Source organism: Microcebus murinus, chromosome 1, assembly GCF_040939455.1.
Source record: "Microcebus murinus isolate Inina chromosome 1, M.murinus_Inina_mat1.0, whole genome shotgun sequence".
In the NCBI taxonomy this organism is placed as follows: Eukaryota; Metazoa; Chordata; class Mammalia; order Primates; family Cheirogaleidae; genus Microcebus; species Microcebus murinus.
This window is the reverse complement of record NC_134104.1, coordinates 138,051,020-138,071,221: the sequence shown is the minus strand read 5'-3', so window position 1 is coordinate 138,071,221 and position 20,202 is coordinate 138,051,020. Positions and strand designations below refer to the sequence as shown.

General features: G+C 35.0%; 1 long non-coding RNA gene across 1 annotated transcript in view; it reads left to right on the top strand.

Annotated features, from left to right (window-relative positions):
- LOC142861562 (uncharacterized) overlaps positions 1 to 20,202 on the top strand; it is a 103,930-nt gene that overhangs the window by 51,979 nt on the left and 31,749 nt on the right. Inside the window, exon 3 of the long non-coding RNA XR_012912785.1 lies at positions 18,356 to 18,549. This is a non-coding gene — a long non-coding RNA (uncharacterized LOC142861562). The remainder of the gene's footprint in view (positions 1 to 18,355; positions 18,550 to 20,202) is intronic.

Sequence of the window (20,202 nt, the reverse complement as noted above, 5' to 3'; positions counted from 1 at the left end):
TTGACATTGGAAAATCTCATTTCCTCTGAGTAACTGGAAAAGCCCCTCACTGCCATTCGAAAACACATTCTATATAAGTCGCTATCAAACATCAAGGAAGCCTCTTTGATTTTAATACTTCTTTAAGTCGCTCAAAGGCTACAAGAAGGACATTTTGCTAAAGAAATAACGAGCTTCAAAAACTGTTAGAAGAATTTTCTTTGTGGTTGCCATTTCAGATTTCTTAAGTCTTCATTGTTGCACTTGAAGCTTCCCTTTGGTTTTCAAACGCTTCCTTTGAGGGCCGATAATTTGCCAAGACATATCTAAGAGCTAAAAGAAAAGGAGATGTAAAGTACAGTCTCAGTGACATGGTGTGTATCAATGAGTACTGAAGCAGAGTCCCATGTCCAGGCTGCATCTAATTAGCAGTCCTGCACTCACACCTCAACTCGCCCAGTGCTAGCATCACCACAGAGCTGAAAATATAGATCACAGTCCAATACTCAGGCAAATAAGGTTTCCAATTTAGTCTGTGGCACCATTAACATTTTGGCCATGACATAAAATACTGACACTCAGAGAATCATTATTTTTTATTTAGCACTCAGGTTGTATTTGACATTTTAGCTGAGTCAAGAAGAGGTCCTCCGATGTAGTAAAGTGAGCATATGAGGACTTGGAGTCCAAAATGAATCAGTTGCCCTCACTGACAAATATGTGACCTTGAACTTGCCACTTACCGCCTCTGAGGATCAGTTTCCTCAGGTGATAAATGAACATGATTGTGTCCACTCACAGTAACCGTGATAGAGTGAAAAGGGTACAAATGGTCCCCCAGGTGCCACTTGTTAAGAGACTATCAGGATAATGTTAGTAACTTTAGAGTAAATAAAATACAGGCATACCTTGTTTTATTGAGTTTTTTAAAACAAATTGAAGGTGTGTGGCAACCTTGTGTCTATCAAGTGCCAGTTTTCCAGCAGCATGTGCTCGCTTCATATCTGTGTCACATTTTGGTAATTCTTGCAGCATTTTAAAATTTTCATTATTATTATATCTGTTATGGTGATCTGTGATCAGTGATCTTTGATGTTACTATTGTAATTGTTCTGGGGTGTCACAAACTATGCCCATATAAAACAGCAAACTTCTGTTTGCTCCCTTTCCCCCCTTTCTGTGAACCTCCCTATTCTCTGAGACACAACAATGTTGAAGTTATGCCAATTAATAAACCTACAATGGCCTCTAAGTGTTCAAGTGAAAGGAAGAGTCTCTTCTTACTTTAAATCAAAAGCCAGAAATGATTTAAGCTTAGTGAGGAAGGCATGTCAAAAGCCACGACAGGCTGAAAGCTAGGCCTTTTGCACCAAAGAGTTAGCCAAGTTCTGAATGCAAAGGAAAAGTTCTTGAAGGAAAGGAAATGTGTTACTCCAGTGAACACACGAATTATAAGAAAGCAAATAACCTTTTTTTTCTGATAGGGAGAAAGTTTTAGTGGTCAGGATAGAAGATTAAGCCAGCCACAATACTCCCTTAAACCAGAGACTAATCCAGAGAAAGACCCTAACTCTATTCGAATTCTATGAAGGCTCAGAGGGGTAAGGAAGATGCAGAAGAAAAGTGTGAAGCTATCAGAGTTCATGAGGTTTAAGGAAAGAAGTCATCTTCATAGGATAAAAATGCAAGGTGAAGCAACAAGTGCTCTTGTAGAAGCTACATCAGGTTTTCCAAAGACCTAGCCAAGATAATTGATGAAAGTGGCTATGCTAAACAATAGATTTTTAATGTACATGAAACAGCCTTTTATTAAAGGAAGATGCCATCTAGGAATTTCATAGCTAGAGAGGAGTCAAGGCCTGGCTTCAAACTTCAAAAACCAGACTGGCTCCCATGTTAAGGGCTAACCAGCTGATGACTTTCATTTACTATTTTGAAAATCTTAAAAATTATGCTAAATCTACTCTGTCTGTGCTCTGTAATTGGAAGAACAAAGCCTGGGTGACAGCAGATCTGTTTACGGCATGATTTATTGAATATTTTAAGCCCACTATTCTGAGACCTACTTCTCAGAAAAAAAAAATTTCTTTCAAAATAATTTTGCTCATTGACAATGCACCTAGTCACCCAAGAGCTCTGATAAAGATGTACAAGGAAACTCATGTTGTTTTCGTGCCTGATAACACAACATCCATTCTGCAGTCCATGAATCAAGAAGTGATTTCAATTTCTAGGTCATATTATTTAAGAAATGATTCTTATAAGGCAATAGCTTGAATAGAGTGATTCCTCTGTTGAATTTGGGAAAAGTACAGTTAAAACCTTCCAGAAAGATTCACCATTCTGGATAGCACAAAGAACATTCATGATTTATGGGAGGAGGTAAAAGTATCAACATTAACAGGAGTTTGGAAGAAGTTGGTCCTAATCTTCATGGATCATTTTCAGGGGTTCAAAAAAAATGTTAGTGAAGGAAGTTTCTGCAGATGTGGCAGAAATAGCAAGAGAACTACAATTAGAAGAGGAGCCTGAAGATGTGACTGAATTTTTGCAATCTCATGATAAAATTTGAATGGGTAAGGAGTTACTTCTTAATGGATAAGCAAAAAAGTGGTTTCTTGAGATGAAATCTACTCCTGGTGAAAATGCTGTGCACATTGTTGCAATGACAAAAGAAAAGGATTTAGAATATTACATAAACTTAATTTATAAAGCATCAGCAGCAAGGTGTTAGAGGATTGACTCTAATTTTGAAAGAAGTTCTGTGGGTAAAATGCTATGAAATAGCATCGCATGCTACAGAGAAATCATTCATTAAAAGAAGAGTGAATTGATACAGAAAACTTCATTGTTGTCTTATTTTAAAAAATTGCCACATTCACCCTAACCTTTAGCAACCATCATCCTGATAAGTCAGCAGCCATCAACATCTAGGCAAGACTCTCCTCTAGCAAAAAACTATGGCTCTCTAAAGGCTCAGATGATCGTTAGCATTTTTTAGCAATACAGTATTTTTAATTAAGTTTGTACTTTTTTTAGACTTAATGCTATTGTACACTTCATGGACTACAGTATAGTCTAAACATAACTTCTATATGCACTGGGAAATGAAAAATTTTGTCTGGTTCACTATATTGCATTATTCACTCTATTGTGGTGGTCTGGAACAAAACCCACCATATATCCAAGGTATTCCTATGGTGCAAATGATCCCAAATGTGTCTTATTTGTGGGATCTAGTTTGGCTTTCTAATGCCTAGATACAAATCCTACTAGGGAAAAAGTAATTATATTCTGCCGTGTCTGCAAGAAACATCTGCCTCTAAAATGTGGATGCAACAAAACTGGCTTGAAAACAAATTTCAAGATGAATAATTCAAGTGAAATATTTTTCAATTATTTTAACTAGAAAATTTATTAACTGGAAAACAATTGTAAAATGATTTTAATAAAGGGCACTTCAATCCAACAGCTTTTATTTACATTTCAATTTCATTTTCTTTCATTGTCAGATTTGGACTACATAATGATCTTTTTGAGTCCTAAAAAGCAGAATTTGCCTTGGTTTGAGCAGAGTTGGAACAGAGGTCTGGAAGGAAGACCTAAATCCATGCTGATCCTGGGTCCCACTGACTGATAGTTGTCTGCTCTGGCTTAATACCAATAGAGATGATTCTGGGTCTTGCAGCTGGCTGACAAATGCAGGATAATGACAGCAAAATCACAAATTCTCCCATTTAGTAGTTTCAGTTTCTCAGCTGGGAGAATACGTGTGTGTAGAGATTCCTTGCATTTTCATTCTTGCCAAACCATTTTCCTTTCTGACATTGCTTACCCCCCTATGTCCACATTGTCTACCCCCTTGGAAAAATAAGAGTAAGTGCTAATTGGACAAAAGGGGTCAACCACTAATTACATCAAAATCTTGTTTGTTTAGGGTATCATCACAGAGTTTTGCTGTAAATACTTCATTTTGCTTTAAAGTTAGGCAGACCTTTGTATGATTGTCTTTCTGTGAAGACTACAAAGTTGCTCAAGTCAAAATCTCTGTTTTGCATCCTGTGTGCCCCTTCTTCTCCAATGCCTAGCATTATATACAGTAGATGCTCAATAACAGTTGGTTGAACAAAGTTGATGAATGAGAGACAGAATTAACACTGGAAAAATGAATAGTAATTCTCCATTTTAATTCCAGCTCCATCCATGATTTTCTTTATGACCTGGAGGAAGTCACCAAATACCCAGATTCTTCATTTAATAATAAGTAGGGATTTAAAAAAGAGTCATAATGCCTATTCTTATACACCACAAGGGCTATATAAAGATTAAGTGAGACAGCTTGTGTGAAAGCACAATTACACTGGCAACACACTATCAAAATATCAGGTAAACTAATACTTTTAATAATTAACACAAATGAATTCTTACCAGAATTGTGGCAGAAAACAAGCAGAGAATACTCGCTTTCACTAGGGCTACTCCGTAGCCATGACATTCCTGCTATGACTTCCCCAGTGATACCCTCTAGGATATGGTTCCCACAGTAGAGCTAGCCATCTATGTATGTTTTATTATATTTTAACAGTTGAAAGCTACAAACACTCCTGGGGAATCATCCATAATAATGCACAAATGCCATATGTGGTCCAGAGTATAGATAGGTTATAGAGGGAAGAAAGCCTTACTGGACAGACAAGTGTCTTTGAAAATTGACCCTGAAACTACACAAGGAGCCTCTCCTGGCTGTCTGCTCACCTCTTCCCGAGCCTTGGTTCTCCTGTCACCTCTGAGAATCCCACCCCCACCAGCTGAAGAGGCTCTCTCCATCTCATGCTCTGTCACTCTCACTCTTTTTATCTCACTTTCTCTCACACTCTTTCACTCTTTCCTATTCTTTGATCTAGGAGTAGAGAAAGTGTTGTTAGAGTCAGTATCTTGCCTCTTACTCTTTACCTCTGGATCATTACTAACGAGCTACCAGCTAAAATGTCTATACTAGGTGTATTAATTTCCTAGGGCTGCCCAAACAAATTACCACAAACTAGGTAGCTTGAAATGACAGAAATTTATTCTGTTACAGTTCTTGAAGCCAAAAGTACAAATTCAAGGCGTTGACAGCAGCATGTTCCTTCTAAGGCTCTGGGGGAGAATTTTTTTTACATCTTCCTGTTTCTTTTGGCTCCAGGTGTTCCCTGGCTAGTGGATGCATAATTCTAAAGCCTGCTTCTGTCTTCACATGCCTTTTCTCTTTCTGTGTCTCTTCTTCACTCTGGCTCTTATTGGGACGCTTATCATTGAATGTAGGGCCCACTTGATAATCAGGGATAATCTTATCTCTAAATCCTTGACTTAATTGCATCTTCAAAGATCTTTTTCCAAGTAAGGTAATAATCACAGGTTACTAAGGATAGTACGTGAGTATGTGTTTTTGAGGCCAATATTCAACCTACTACAGTAGGCAAAAAACTTAAAAGTGGACTGCAATGTCTCAAAACTGAGATAAGCCTGCCAACTCTTCCATTGCATATAATAGATAAAAATTCTCTGAACATAAAGATGGCAGAAAACTCCTAACTTTCTCTTAATGAATGTAGATACTCCTTTACCCAACCCCTTTGATGATGTTATCTAGGGGATATTGTCAAAATTCAGACAAAATTTCAAATACTTTCTGAAATAATTGGAAGTGTAGACACCTTGAATCTCCATGAAACTCATTAGCATTAAAAAACTACTTAAAGAGCACAGAGGATTCATTCACTAAAATGAATGTCATTACAATGCAAGAAACAGGACTAGTTTTCACTTTTTCAGATTCCATTAAGTGTGCAGCATATTTTAGGCAGTGGGAAGGCTGGGAATCTTTATACTCAGGCTGACCAGAGTTAAGATTCTTATTCTTCCACTTATTCAGGGTACGTCTCCAAGGCAAGTTATTTAACCCCCTTGAATCTCAGTTTACTTGACTATAAAATGATAACAATAGACAATATTTATCGAGTATTCACTATGTGTCAGACATAGTTTTAAATGATTTCACACGTTTCTTCTAAGTTCTCGTAACAGCATTATAAAGTAGCGGGGCAGGTGTGTAGCTTTCCATCCAATATCTCTCCTCCCTTTTCTCCCAGTAATAAAGTTTTAAATAGCTTGTGGTCACCCAGACGGAAGCTATATTTCCTAGCATCTTTTGCAGGAATAAGTGGCCTTATGAGTAAGTTCCCTCCAAAGAAATGAGAGCCAAGGTGGTATGTGTGAACGTGACATAATTGTTGGTTTTGCATTTCATCAACATAGCAGTGACCTACTTCTGCCATGTGCATGGAGGCAATACTCAATGGGATGGCAGAATAGCAAGGTGGAAGGAACGTGTGTCCGTGGATGAATACCCACAGAAAGATTAGTCAGGACTGCCCACTTTAAGAGTGTATGCAAATTGGTATTAACTGATCAACACAAAAGTAGACATATAGGAAAAACATCTATTGGGTGTTGGGCAGGTGGGGGGGGTATATACATACATAATGAGTGTGTGCGCACCAACTGGGGGATGGACTCTGACTCGAGGGGGGAGGGGGGTAAGGGAAATATATGTAACCGTAACATTTGTACCCCCATAATATGCTGAAAATAATAAATAAATTAAAAAAATAAAATGCCAAAAAAAGTGTATGGCAGATAAATAGATCTATATCTTCTTTAAGTCATATTTTAGAATATTTTATAGGAATTTAGCCTATATCCTAATTAATATAGATGGAGATTATTGTCCTCATGTTACAGATGAGGAAATTGGGGCACTAAGTAGTTAAGTGACTTGTCCAATGTTATATAGCTCACAAGTAGCTTCCAATCTAGCTGTATATCAAACAGTCAGTTTGACTCTTACTTGTTTCTAACTTATTTTCAGAACTTCTCTAACAATATCTTGAGTGATAGCTTTAAAAATTAAACAAAATAGTATTAATAAACCACCTTGCTTACTATCTTCCTTACCTATACATCATAAATAAATTCATCCATCCATCCATTCACCCATTTGTTAAAGATAATTAAGCAGATCCCATGAGCTGAGCAGTAGGGATAATTAACAAACAGTTCCTATCCTCAAGGAAGTTGATTTTAAGGATATTCGATATGTACCAAATAAATCACAATATGACATATTATACACAACATGTATCAGGCACTGTTATAGCATAGAGCAAGTGATTAACTCTATTGAATGGTTGGAAAATGTTCTTAAAGGAAGCTTTTCAGATAGATATAAGTGAACAATGGACAGTTTAAGCAGAAACTGTGGAAGGATTCATGCAAAATATGGAAATACAAAACAGCCTGGGGAGGTGATATAGATATAAAAAACAATGGAGTGTGATGCATAAAGTGTGTGTTTGTGTGTGTGTGCACATATTTAGTGGGTTAGAAGATAAAGTTGCAGGTGTAGATCATGAAGGGCTTTGTATGTCATACAAAGAGATTTGGACATTATCTTATAAGAGGTAAAGACCTATTAAATATTGTCAGGTAAAGGAGATATATTACCAGACCTATGCTATACAGTACTTTGGGCATAATTTGGAAGATGGTTTAAAGTAGTGTGAGACTAAAGCCAAAGAGCCTGAGAAAGAAACTCCAACAGTTTGGTCAAAAAGGATGAGAAGCTGCTCAAAGGCAGTAGTAAAAAGATAGAAAGTTGGAAAAATTTGAGAAATTATTTGTACCTAGAATTGGATGAAGTCATAGATTAATCAGATTTAGGGAATACAGATAAGAATAGAGTATAACTTTCAGAATCCCAACTCAGGTAACTGGGTGGAAAATGGTGCTGCCAATGAAGATAAAGAAAACAGGAGGAAGAGTGGGTTTGGGCTGATGAGGAGTTCACTGGAGAGCTCTGGGCTGGGGAAACAAAAAAAGGTTTGAGAGTCAAGAGATTATAGATGGTAGTTAAAGCACAGCAGTGAATGGAAGAGAGTGTGTAGTTGAAAGAGAAAAAAACAGCAACAACAAAAACAAACCCTGAAAAGACCAGTATTTTAAGAACAAAAGAAGAGGCTCTGTGGAGAAGAGAGAGAAAGAATTGTCAGAGTTACTGAAAAAAATATGGAGATAATATATGCCATGAAATAGAAGGTCAGGGTCTCAAAGAAGTTCAAGGAAGTAAGTTGTCAACAACCTTGAAGGTCACAGAGTTCAAATGGGACTAAAAATGTGGACCCTTTTTTAAAAAAATACTGATTAAGTATTTAATAAATATCAGATTTGTCAAATAAGAAAATTTTGGTGAACCTTGTTCAAATAGATGGGAGTAGAGTGGTAAAAGCAAGGTTGCTTTATGTACTAAGATATATTAGAGGAAAAACATAATGTTTGCACATAGAGTTTGCATTCTGAGGCATGAAGTAGAAAATAAATCTTGGCATATAGCTAAAATTACAACCACCCTAAAACCAGATCACATTATTGCATTTTCACTTTCCAGTTCATCAGATTACGAGCACTATCCCATCCTTTGGGCAATGTTATCTGATCCTTTTTTATCTTCCTAGTGACAAACTTAAAGAAATTACAAACTCAATGTTGAAAATTGATGCTATTTTTTTAAAGATGTATTTCCATTTTATTAGTAAACTTTTATTTAGATAGATTTCACATTGTTGCCATTCCATATACTCCTTTTAGGCAATACACTTTCTTTGCATAGAAAAAACCAACTGGGCTAAAAAAATAAGACCAACACAGATATGGTTCAATTGCTAAAATAGAAATGATAAGAAGATAATCCAAACAAATCAATAAAATTGATACTACCCAAGTATTGATGAGTTAACATCTGTTTGGGAAGGAATAATAAATGATCTGAATAGGTGATTTTTGTTTTATGCATAGCATCCGTGGTCCATCATTTTATCTCTTCTCCATTCAAGTAGATGAATATGTAATATTGATTGCTAAACAAATGAAGGCAAGCAACTTTATAAATCTTTGCTATAATAAATAGGCTTTGGTGTCCTTGTTAAGGATTCAAGTATATATGTGAGTGTACGCACACATGCATGCTACAAATATTTATGTATTATGATTTGATTGTACAGGAGTATGTTATAGTGACTATGACTGGTGGAATGCTTAATGCTATAACACAGGAACTAAGTTTTCAATTTAAGACTCAATTTAAAAGTGACTGTGCTCACCTAAGCAAAGGAAATATGCTTTTACCTTTCAATGGGCAGTAGAAAAAACAGTCGATCAAAACAAAACAAATACATAGAGATCAAATTACATATAAAAAATTATCACCCTGAATAATAAGTAATAATGATCGTCATTTGCCAGAATAAACAGAAAAGAAAAAATCTGTGAAGATATCAATTTACAATAATAATATTGAAGTGAATTTTCAGCAATACATGCCAATTCAAATAAATTAGATATAATTCTTTTAGTTAATAAATATTTGTTGAGCACCTAATATGAGCAAGTTGTCATATTAGTGAAAAATATAAAGGTCTCTACTCTCATGAAACTTAAATTCATTAATTATCAAATTAGCAAAGACATTTAATAGCCATGCTGGTGAGTGTGAATGAAATGAACATTCTCATAAAAGGCTGGTAGAAGTGTCACTTGATGGAAAATTTTTGGAGGAAAATTTGGCAGAAACATTTATACTCGTATGTTGTAAAATGTATACTATTTGACTCAGCGATTACACCTCTACAACTTTACGTTAAGAAAACAGTCAGAGATGAAATAAAGATTTATACACACAGGGGGATCTTGTGCTCTATTTTATAAGAGGAACAGAGAGCAAGGTCAAAATCTTCAAAATTGGGTGATTTTTAAAATAAATGTGGCACAATAGGTCAAAGGACATCTTTTGAAATCCATTTTCATTTATTTTTTCCTCGTCTCTATTGTATATATTAGAGGTGTACAACATAATGTTTCTATATACAGAGTGAAGTGCTTACTCCAGTGAAATAAATTAACATATCCATCAACTCATATAGTTTATCTTTCTTTTTTTTGTGGTAATATGTCTAAAATATACTGTCTTGGCAAATTTGTAGTATACAATACAATTATTAGTAACTATAATCTTCATGGTATACTTTAGATATCTATACATTCATTACAGATCACTGCATCTTTGTACCCTTTAAGATCCATCTTCAAAAGCCTATGTAATTGTGTGGAAAAACAATCATCATGAATTACTAAGCTAAAAAATAAGTAGGTTATTGAATGCCATATGAGTTTTTAAAAAAATATTTTTATTGTGAAATATAAACCATATACTAAAAAGTAAACAAAACATAAATGAAGAGTTTAATGAAAGTTCCTGAAGTACATGCCTGTGTCATCACCCCACAGAATATTATTTGAATCACAGCGCTCAGGAACTCAACCGCTTCACTTTCTTCTGGAAGTAAATACCAGTTTGAATTTCACAGTGATAATTTACCATGAAAATGTATCATGATAATTTAACACCTAAGATCTATCTCAAAACAAAATGGCTTACTTGTGACTATTTTTGAACTTCATATGAATCTAATCATACTGTATTCTTTTGGGCTTTGCTTCTTTTGCTCAACATTATATTTGTAAGGTTTATCCATGCCTGATCATAGTCATGGTTGAAATCCAATGCTATATATAGTCCATCAAAAGACCACAATTATCATATCTATTCAGGATTCTGTTGCATATGTGCATTATCATCAAATTTACCAGATTCTGAAAACTCTTTTTCCAAAGTTATTCTATCAACATTCATTTGCACCAGAAATGTATGAAAATATCCATTATATAATATGTAGTATAACTACACAGATATTAATCACATAGGGATTTCGATTGGATTGCACCAAATGTATAGATTAATTTGTGAATGTTGCTTTGTATAAAACTTTGTTTTTGTTTATATTTATATTGGAGGAAAGCACAGAATGTATTTATTATATATGCATCCATATATATAATATATAAAATGTATATATTTCCATATATATAATGGGAGTACTTTTACTTCTATTGTTGAAATGAGTTTGAAGGCAGAAAGGAAAGAAACAAGAAGGCCTTGACCATGACAGTGAGAAGGCAGTAAGTTTGATGAAGGAAGTGGAGAGGTGGAGACTGATGGAGCATGCAAGTGCTATTAATGTACAGAGAAGAAAGGAAAAAGATAAAAGAACCCACAGCACACCTGAAGATGAAAGTTCAAAGGAAACAGGGAGGGAGAAGAGAGAAGGATCCAAAAATGCTCCCCAAACAAAGGGAACATAAATAGATTGAAAATAGGTTAAAGTGGATGTAGAAGTCATGGGGTCTAGCGTTTGTAACCTTGAAAGGAAGAGACAGGAGCATTTCCCAGACAGGTAGCTGAAGACATGTAATGCATGTGTGGAGGGAGCCATAACCCATGCGAGCATGAAGGAGCATCAGAATGAGAACTGCATCTTGGTTACTGATTCCACCATATGTTGGCCTTTGCACAGCACACTAAGTGTTCTACCCCACCTGTAGTTATTTATAATCTGAGAAGGTGATAAACGCAGTAAGGTAGAGTCTAGTCGCTTTGTCTTCCCGTAGGAGGAAGTCTTTGGATTGCTCAGAGTGGTCAGTTTTGTGTGTTCTACCACAGCTACAGTTGATAACCAAAGTCTTATTTTTGGCATAAGGCAGAAACTTTATTATTATGATTGTTTCAATAGACAATTGCTAGCTTCGTGGCTTTTACAAAGTATTAACATTTTGGATCCCATTAAAAAAAAAAACGTTTAACAGCTTTGTGGAGATTTACTTAACATAATAAACTGCATATGTTTAAAGTGTACAACTTCTTGACACTTTTTGATGTATGTACACAGCAGTGAAACCATCAACACAACCAAGACAAAGAACACGTTTCCTCATTTCCCTTCTTTTCTGGCTCTCTTTGCCATTTCCACATGCTCATGCAACCACTGGTTTGTTCTCTGTTACTGCAGATTAATTGGCATTTGCTAGAATTTACATAAATGGGATCCTGCAGTATCTACTCTTTTTTTGTCTGGCTATTTCTTTCTTTTTTTTTTTTTTACTTTTCTTTTTAAATTTATTTTTAAAATTATTATGGGTACATAATAGTTGTGTATCTTTATAGGCTACATGTGATGTTTTGATACAGGCATACTATATAAATTAATCAAATCAGGGTAATTGGGATATCCATCACCTCAGGTATTTATGTCTTTTTTGTGTGTGTTAGAAACATTCCAATTCCATTCTTTTAGTTATTTTAAATCATACCATAATTTAGCGTTGATTATGGTCATTTTGCTGCGGTTGGTCTGAAGATGCTTGTTTGTGTGTATAGTTGTTGAATTAGGTGTTCATGCAGAGGGAGGATCGCTGGAGGTTTCTATTTGGCCATCTTGCTCTGCCTGTGGCTATTTTCACTCAGTATAATCAGAGATTCATCCATGTTGTTGAGTATCAATAACTCATTCCTTTTTATTGATAAATTCTAGTCTATTGTACAGACATACCACAAGCAGTCTATCCATTCATCTATTGATGGGCATATGTATAGTTTCCAGTTTAGGACTATGACAAATAAAGCTACTATGAACATTCATATAGCAGTGTGCTTATAACCTAGCATTTTATTTCTTGTGTGTAAATACTTAGAAGTGAAATGCCTGGGCTGTATGATAGGTGTATGTTTAACTTTTTAAAAATTTCCAAACTGTTTTCCAAAATGATTGTGCTATGTTACATTCCTACCAGCAGTGTATGAGAGTTCTAGTTGCTCTACATCCTCACTGACACTTGGTGTGTCCTTTTTAGACTTTGTAACAGATGGGAAGTAGTATCTCATATGCTTTTATTTTGCATTTTTCTAATGACCAATGATGTTGATCACATTTTTATGTATTTATATACTGTATGTTTATATATTGGTGAAGAGTCTTTTCAAATCCTTTGTCATTTTCTATTAGGGTATGCTTTTTTATTGGTAATGTTTGAGAGTGATTTATACATTCTTGATACAAGTCCATTATTAGATGTTATTTGTGAATATATTCTCTTAGTGGGCAGTTTTTATTTATTACTATAATAGTGGTTTTTTGAAGAGCAGAAATTCTTAATTTTGATAAAGTCCAATTTTTTTTTTTTTTTTTAGATGGATCATGCTTTTAGTGTTGAATCTAAGAAATATTTGCCTAACCCAAGGTCCGAACCTCTTTCTCCTATTTTTTCTTCTGGAAGTTTTGTAGTTTTAACTTTTACATCTTTGCAAATAATCCACTTTGAACTAATTTCTATATATAGTGCAAGGTATTAAAGGTTTTAGTCTTTTTTTTTTATTTTTTGACATATGAATATCTAAGTTCCAGAACTCTTTGTTGAAAACACTACCCTTTCTCCACTGAATTGCCTTTTGTAACTTCAAGGAAAATTAATTGACCATACATTGGTTCTATTTCCATACTGTCTATTCTGTTCCATTCATTGATTTGTCCATGTTGACACCAATATAGCACTGTATTGATTATTATAGCTACATATATAAGTCTTGGAGTCAAATAATGTAAGTTCTTTAAATTTATTTTTATTTTTTCAAATTTACTATTTATTATTATTATTTCTTTGTTACTCTAGATCTTGTATATTTTCATATGATTGTTAAAATCAGCTTCCCAATTTCTACAAATAAAATGCCTATTATGACTTTGGGAATGTATTCGATCCATAGATCAATTTGTATTAATAGAAGAATTCACATTTTAAAGGTAAGAAATCTTCTGAGCCATGAAAGGGGCATATCTCTCTATGTCTTTCAGTCTTCTTTAATTTCTCTCAGCAACTTTTTGTAGTTTTCAATGTACAAGCATTATACAACTCTGTCAGATTTATTTCCAACTATTTTATATTTTGATGTTATTGTAAGTGCCAATTTTTTATTTTAATGTCCAATTGTTGCTAGTATATTGAAATGCAATTGATTCTTTATATTGATCTTGTGCACTGCAATCTTGCTGAACTCATTTACCAGTTCTCAGAGTGATTTTGTAGATTCTATTAGACTTTTTACATAGATGATCATGCTATATTGCAAAATGAAGACAATTTTAATTCTTTTTTTTCCCCAATTTGTACTTTGTTAATTTTTTTCTGTCTTCTTTTGGATTAATTATTTTATAGGATTATATTTTATCTATAGATTACTGCTTTTAGTTTTTGCTATTTAAGTTTTTACTTTAGTGTTTATAATATTCAATCTTATCAGGGTCTATCTTTATGGAATACTATATCTTCTCCTTTTTTATTAGAATGCATAAGAGTCTACATTTATTTCTCTTCTCCTGGTTTTTTGCTCTTGTTTTCAAGACATCTTATTTTACAAATATTATATAAACAAATAGATTGTTATTATTTTGTTTTCAACTATTGATTATCCTTTACAGAGATTTAAGTTACAACAAAAATTTATTTATATTTGCCCACATAATTATCTTATATGGTGCTCTTTATTCTTTTGTATAGATCCAGATTTCCATCTGATATCACTTCCCTTCTGCTGGAAGAATTTCTTTTAGCATTTTTAATAGTCAAGATCTGTTACAAATAAATTCTTTCAGGTTTGGTGTGTCTGAAAAGGTCTTTCTTTCACTTTCATATTTTAAAAGTACTTTTGCTAGGTAAAGAATTCAAGGTTGTCCTTTTTTCTCTTTCCGTATTTAAAAAATGTTACTAAAACATAAAATTGTCTTTTATAGAATGGGTTCCAGCTCAATCCAGGAATATACAAGAGGTGCTACATCACCGTTATTTCGTATAGCTGAATAGTACTCCATGGTATACATATACCACATTTTATTAATCCACTCATGTATTGATGGACACTTCGGTTGTTTCCACATCTTTGCAATTGTGAATTGTGCTGCTATAAACATTCGAGTGCAGGTGTCTTTTTCATAGAGTGACTTTTGTTCTTTTGGGTAGATGCCCAGTAATGAGATTGCTGGATCGAATGGTAGATCTACTTATATCGCTTTAAGGACATGCTTGAAGCTTTGACTTGAGTGGGGAGGGGGAGAAGGGAAATATACATAACCTTAACATTTGTACCCCCACAATATGCTGGAAAAAAATTTAAAAAAAATAAAAAATTGTCTTTTATACTGCATTGTCTCCAACGAGAAATATGATGTCATTCTCATTGTTTTTCCTCTGTATATAATATTTCTTTGGTCTACGACTACTTGTAAGTTTGTCTCTTTAACACTGATTTTAAGCAAATTAATCATAGCATGCTTTGCTGCAATTTTCTTCACATACCTTGTCTTTTGTATTCATTGAGCTTCTTAGTTATGTTGACTTTTAATTTTTATCAAATTTAGGAAGATTTTAGTCTCTATATCTTCAAATTTTTTTCTGTCCTCCCTCCCATTGTGAAGTCCAATTACATGTATATTAGACCATTGCAGTTGTCACACAGCTAACTGACATTCTACTTAACATGTTAAATCTTTCCTCTAGCTTCTTACACATAGGAACTGCAGTTACAATAACTGTTTTAGTGTTTTTGATGATTAACTATCATCTGTGTCATCTTTGTCAGTCTGGGTCAGTTTTAACTGATTGAATTTTCACCTTATATGGTTGTATTATCTTGTTTCTTTGCAAACATAGTAAGATTTGATTGGATGCCAGACATTATAATTTTTATCTTTTTGAGTGCTAAATATTCTTATATTACTATACATATTCATTCCAGAGCTCATTCCAAGATGTAGATAAGTTATTTAAAAACAGTTTGATCAATTTAGGTCTTGCTTTCAAGCTTTGCCGGTTGAGTTGAGAGCAGCACACAGAGGAAAAAATTTTCTGAGTATCTTACCCAGCGCTTCGTGAATTATGAGATGCTGCACTCTGGTTGGTGGTAACAGGCAGTAGTATTCCTGGCCCCTTAAGAACTTTGGGGATTATTTCCTCTAATTTTTTGGGTGGTTATCTTCCCAGGGTGCGTGTTTTCCTCACACACACAAAAATGTGCTAATCAATAGTCAGTTGAAGACTCAAGAGGGATTCTTGGCAAATTTCTGGAAATCTCTCTCTGCGTTGCTTTCTCTTGTTTGGCACTCAGCCCTGCAAATTCTAGACATCTTGTCCTTCCTGTACACCCAGTTCCATCTGCTCAACTCACAAGAATTTCTAGGCTCCACTTGAATTCCGCTTCCCTGAATCATATCCTGGACCCTCTTTTCTTTCTTGTCTCTCAGAGATTTCTTTTCATTGCCTGATGTCAAACCTTTTAAAAACCCTTTTTGCATGTGTTTTATACACTTTTTGTCATTTTAGATGGGATAAATCCAGTCTCTGTTACTCCATCTTGGCCAGGACTTAGAGTTCCATTGAAAATTTTAATAATAAAGCAATGAAATATTACTATGGCATGTTAGTATGCTATTAGAGAAACCACACAATAAGACACATGATAATGTATTAATGTTTTGCTTATTTTGTAGACTTTTCAAAAGTGTGTGTGTTATCTCTGAATATGTTAAAAGCCAAAGGGTCTGTAATAAATTGCTACTAAATTTTAGGAAAAAATTTATTCAAACTTAGAAAAATATTGGTTCAAATAAATGAAGCAGTTTTTGGCTATTTATTGGTTTTAAATGTTTTTTTATTTTCTCATGTCCTACAAGAGTGATTGTAATTCTATATCATGTCAATTTCTACCATAATAAATAGTATATTCTGATCTGGAGTCTGAACTGTGAAAAAAGTTGTGCTACTTCTTTAGAAGTAAACCAATATAAAGACTTAGGGACATAAAAACAATTTTATTGCCTCTAATGCTGGATTTATAGGTTTTTAAAACATTCCCGTTCACTTTGACTCAGCTCAACAACAAAGAAGCATAACGTTTGATACTGAGGATTTAAAGGCAATGGGGATTTAAAGGATTTGAAGATATTGTCACAGCCTTTATTTTATATTCCAGTGGTCAGATATAATTATGTCATCAAACATAAACTTTGAAATTTTTCATCCCAAGAAAACATGTAGAATTATTTTATCTTTCTACTTTCCTATTAATTTCTACCAAAAGATCCAAGGGTATTGATCTTAGGCGTGTCTGTCTATAGACACCATCAATACCCAAAGTGAGAACTTTCTAAAGGTGGAGGGGCTAGAGAATCAGAAAATAAAAGAATAATGAGGACTAATCATTTCAAGGTTACTAAAAGATGACCTTAATTTTTTTCCAAATTAGAAAAGCAATAAGCCTTACATCACTGAAAATATTTAAGGCAGAGTTGAGTGTGTATATATATTACTATAAAGGTCTTTGAATGGTTACTTATAGAATAAGTAACCATTTTATTTTAGCTTTCCAACCAAGAGTATTGCTCAGAATTTATTATGGGTTATTTTAAATAGGAAGAAATTTTCTGCAGGAAAAACTTGCACAATTTTCAGAAAGCTAGATGAATCAAGGTCAACAAAGAAAACTTAAAGAAATCCAGAAGCTGAGGAATTTCAGCAAAGCCATCTCAAGTATTTCAGATACCTGTGGCACCAACATGAGTAATTCCCTGTAAGGTGTCTGGAAGCCATGGGTGAAACCCCGTGCTGGCTGTCTGCCAATGCCCACTCACCTGCCTACAGCTGCCACCAGAAGATAATTATTTCTCCTTCTCTTCTGCTTTCAAATCTCATGTAAATGCATCTCACTGGCAAAATTTAACTAGATCAGGCTGGCAAGAAAACTGAGAGATGCAGCTTCCAGTCTTTATGCCTATACTGAACAGGAGAGAGCTCAGAAAAGTGGTAATGGTTTTAAGTATCAACAAATTGTATCCACCTCAAAGTCCACAGTTTTAGACACCTGTACAATGGATATTCATGGGAAGAGAATGAGGAACTCAAATTTATTCAGCTGTCCATCGCTCCAGTAGCTCATCTATTAACCCAACCATCCATCCATCCATCCATCCATCCATCCATCCATCCATCCATATATTTAATCATTCCACAGACAATGAATGAGAATTGTGTGCTTATCAACCACTGATGTACAGTCCACAGGCAAAGTATTGGACAGTGATTTCAGTTTTTTTTTGTTTTTTTTTTGACAAAGTCTCATTCTATTGCCCAGGCTGAAGTGAGTGCCGTGGTGTCAGCCTAGCTCACAGCAACCTCAAACTCCTGGGCTCAAGCAATCCTTCTGCCTCAGCCTCACAAGTAGCTGGGACTACAGACATGTGCCACTATGCCTGGCTAATTAATATATATATACATATATATATATGTGTATATATATATATACATATTTTTAGTTTGCCAATTAATTTCTTTCTATTTTTAGTAGAGTCGGGGTTTCGCTCTTGCTCAGCCTGGTTTTGAACTCCTGACTTTGAGTGATCTACCTGCCTCGGCCTCCCAGAGTGCTTGGATTACAGGTGTGAGCCACTGCACCCGGTCAGCTTTTTGTTGTTGTTTTTTTAAATACACGTGACAATCAAGACAATGAGCTTATGATGCCATCTGCTATATCCACAGGTAAGAGCTAAAATCGAACATTTTACATGTACAGTTGTCCCTTGGTATCCATGGGGGACTGGTTCCAGGGACACCCACATATACCAAAATCTGTGCATACTTGAGTCCCAGTGGAACCCACAAATATGAAAAGTCAGCCCTGTCTATATCCGGGTTTCACATCCCTCGAATACCGTATTTTCATCTGCATTTTGTTGTGAATGCAGAACCACTGATACAGAGAGACAACTGTATGTATTGGGAAAATCCATGTATAATTGTTCAAGGGCCCACTGTACTCATTTCACCACTGATTTTGCTGAATCACCACTGAGAATGACCACATTGCAATGAAGTATAAAAAACATAACATTCTTCTCTTTTTTCCAGCTGTTTTAGTCTATTTTTATTACTTATGACAGAATACCTGAAACTGGGTAATTTATAAAGAAAAGGAATTTATTTCTTGCAGTTATGGAGGCTGAGAAGTCCAAGGTTGAGGGGCCACATCTGGTGATGGGCTTCTTGCTGGTGGGGACTGTCTGCAGGGCATCACATTGCAAAGAGCCAGAATGTGCTCACTCAGGTCTTTCTTCCTTCTTCTAAAGTCCCATTCCCATGATGACCCAGTAATCTATTAATCCATGAATCTGTGACTAGACTAATCTATTCATGTGGACAGACTCCTCATGACTCAATCACCTCTCAAAAGCCCCACCTTTCAATATTGCCACATTGGGGATTAAATTTCAACATGAGTTTTAGGGGACACATGTATTCAAACCATATCGCCAACTATTCGAATACTTAGAATGCATAAAAAATAGACTTTGAATGAGGTAACTGGATGACTGTGAGTTATCATTAATGGCTTACCTTTGCATTTCTAGTATTTAGCAGAGCAATAGATTCATGCTTAATCTCCAGTACATATTGTGGAACAGTTAAAAATTTGAACTGCTAAAAGATCTATCAGGATCTTTACAGTAGGAAACTCATAGGCTATGTAAGGAAAACTAATATGCTAGTGGAGTTACAATACCATGGCTTCATGCTATAATAAAAATAAGTAATAAAAAAGCAGAGTGCAAGCTTATGCAACAGAGAAGCTAAGCTCCCTGCCTGAGTACTTTAGAGAAAGCTCTTTAGGGGCAGTGATAATGGAAGTGGACCTTGAAGGATGAATAGGAATTTGCCTGGTTCTGGGAATGAAGGATACAACAGGCTGGAGAAATTGACTGCAAATATAGACAGATGCAGAAGTCAGACAAGTGTGTGTCAAAAGGGATCCTGAATCATACGGGGACTGGAGGTGTTGATCCAGGAAATGAGGCTGGACAGGAAATCTGAGCCAAATTGGAAAGTCTTATATACCATGCTGAGAAGCTTGGATTTTGTTCCCTGTTCAGTGGTTTTAGGCAGGGAAATGACACTATCCAATATGCACTTTAGAAAGATAAAGGTGACTATGTGGGAAAATGGAAGGAGATTAGTTGGAAGGCAGCTGCAAAGCAATAGACCACTTGTGCTAAGGTGTGGTAGTGGGAATGGAAAGGGAAGGGCAGATTCAGTGATATTTTGGAAGTGGTACAATTAATAGGGGTTAAAGGAGAGGGAGGATTATGGACAACCCACTGTCTTCTAGTTTGGGCAATGGACCAAATGGAGAGTTAG